This window comes from Aplysia californica, unplaced genomic scaffold, assembly GCF_000002075.1.
Source record: "Aplysia californica isolate F4 #8 unplaced genomic scaffold, AplCal3.0 scaffold00031, whole genome shotgun sequence".
NCBI classification, from domain to species: Eukaryota; Metazoa; Mollusca; class Gastropoda; order Aplysiida; family Aplysiidae; genus Aplysia; species Aplysia californica.
Window position 1 is genome coordinate 1,744,883 of NW_004797301.1, and position 2,874 is coordinate 1,747,756.

Consider the following 2,874-nt stretch of genomic DNA (forward strand, 5'->3'; position numbering starts at 1 on the left):
AGAGGGAATGGGTGTGTGCTGTTTGTGTGCGAGTGAGAGAGAGGAGGAGAAAGAAAGAGAGCGAGAGTGTGTGAGAGAGAGAGAGAGAGAGAGAGAGAGAGAGAAAGAAAGAAAGAAAGAGAGAGAGAGAGAGAGAGAGAGAGAGAGAGAGAGAGAGAGAGAAAAAGAGAGATAGAGTGTGTTTATTTTGGACGGACAAAAACTCAAAAAAAGAAAAAAAAGAAAATTGCCGGATCATACCCGTAGGTGTATGTTTATCACGATAAGTACCAGGATCCTAACTATTTTTGACCCCACAAATTTGCAAACATTTCACTCACTCTACGCAGAAATTTCGAGACGCTATTGAAGGAAAGACTTAGCATTAATTTACAGGGGAAACTTCCATGTCTGTGGTATCGAAATCATCATGTTAATTCCATGTACTCATTAAAATAAGCAGGTCATCAGCATCCGACATTTTCACGGGTAATGAAAAGCAGATCGTGACTGTACTTTGGGAAAGAAATTCGACGAAACAAAATAAAATTACGAAACAACATTTGAAAATTCCCGTCCAAAGAAAAGACATAGAATGAAATTCCACAGAAAATAGCTAGGGACCTTCACTGCATGGTGCATGCCTTTGCATTAAATTTTTCTACCATTGATTTTTTAAACAATGTTTGTTTTGTGTGCAGAAAGCATGAATTATTAAAATGAACAAATCATCAGCCGTTGACATTCTACCTGAAAAGAAAAACGAACGTGTCTGTGGGGTCCAAACTTAACTTGTGGAGACTTTTAATGAAACAGTTTAATAATTGCATCACAAAATCATTCCCGAGGCAAGAATGGAGTAGAGACATTTTAGCATGTACTTCCACACACAAATTTCCTTGTTTTTGACACTAATGTTGTTGTTTTGTTCTAGATTATCATTAGAAATGACATAGAGTACTTATTGGTGTCAGTTCGGGTTCGTTTATTTGTATTGTATTGTTCTACTTCTCATTTTGTTTTTCAGGATTTGTCTCGTATGCAGAATCTGACCCATTAAAATAATGAATTATAAAATGATCAAATCACCAACAGCCAACATTCGTCGGGGAAAATAGACGTGTTTGGAGCCCAAACTGTACTTTTGAAAATGTTCGATGAAATTGTTTAAACGTTTCACAAGAAAATCATGCCCGAGACAAGAATGGAGGAAAGACTTAGCATGACCTTTCACAGAAAAACATCTATGTTTTCAGTGTCAATATTATAGTAGGCTACATATATTTCAGGAATTTCTTAAAATTGCATGGAATACTTGGACGAAGGTATCATCTCAGGCTCAGAGGACGTCGTCTAATGACCTATCATTGCTTACAGTCGCTGGCTGCTCTTGTACCTTGTTGACAGATTTAGTCCAGTCCATCCTTTGATATTGTTAGTTTAGATTCTTAGTCCGTGTGCCCCACATCTTGTCTACGAGTTATTCTTTCCTTATGCTTTGGAGCCGTTTTACATTACCAACCTACATTACTTTGTATTATATTTTTCTATATATCATTTTGTTTATCAGGGTTTGTCTCGTGTGCAGAATCTGGCACATTACAATCTTTAATCAGTGAAATTAACAAGTCACCAACAGCTGACATTTTTTGGAGATTAAAAAAAAGTGTATTTGGAGTCCACACTTTACTTTTGGTGACGTTCAGTCATCATCATCATCATCATCCAGTGCCAGATCTGCGACAGACATCGGCGATCATGGTTCTCCATTCATTCCCTTGTTCGGATGCTCTAAAAAAAAGCTGCGTCTCCCTGATCTTTCCATGTCACCCATTTTTTTTAGGTTCCCCAAGTAGATTGTTCTGGGCCTACCCCTGCCTCGTTTGCCTTAAATGTTGACAGTGAGAGCTACATGTTCAAGACTCTTATGTCTATTCAGGTATCCCAAAAACTGCATTTGTCGTTTCCTGATTGTTTTTAACATTGATCGTCCCATGTGGGCTTCATCAAGACCTACCTCATTTTGACGTTCGATGCAATATTTAAATACATGCATCAGAAAATCGTTCCCGAGACAAAGCGGGAGAAAAGACTTAGCATGAACTTCTACAAAAAACTTCAATGTTTTCGGTATCAGTAATGTGATAATTCCAGGGATCCACTAAAATTACCTGGAATACCTGTAGGTGTCATTTTAATATCATATGTTGACGTTAGACGAAAGGTCATTGTTTACAGTTAGTAGCTGCTCTTGTGCATTTTGTCACAGTTATGCAAGTCCATACTTTGAAGTTGTTAGTTCACATTTTGAACTGTCTACCCTTATCCCTTCCCTCCCACATCTTTATTTGGAGTATTTCTTTCCTAATGAACCATAGGCGTTTAATATGACCTAAGCATTGTATTTTTCTACTTTTCTTTTTCTTTTACAATGTATGCCTTATGTGGACAAACTGACATTTATTAACATCTTTAAACATTATGACATACAAGTCACCAAAAGCTGACAGCTCGAAGAAAACGGAAATGAAAAACGGTGACTGGATCCCAAACTTTGCTTTATGAGATGTTCGAAGAGTCTGTTTAAAATGTGTATAAGTAAATCCTCCAGTGGTCTGTTATTCTCTACTCCATCCCCACTCCACCAACAGAACCGATTCCCATCTTCCTCGTTTTCATTCTCCTCGGAACATTTGCACAAATCTTTGTCTCCCCCTCCTCTTCCTCCTCCTACTCCTCCTGCTCCTCCCCTCTTCATCTTCTTCATCCTCCTCCTACTGCTCCTCCCGAGTGTACATACGTGTTGTCTTCTGCATAAGTCTCAGTGTCATCCATCTCCTGCTCTTTAGTAAAAAGCAAACACACCAAAAAAGAAAATACCTTCAAAATCCCCCC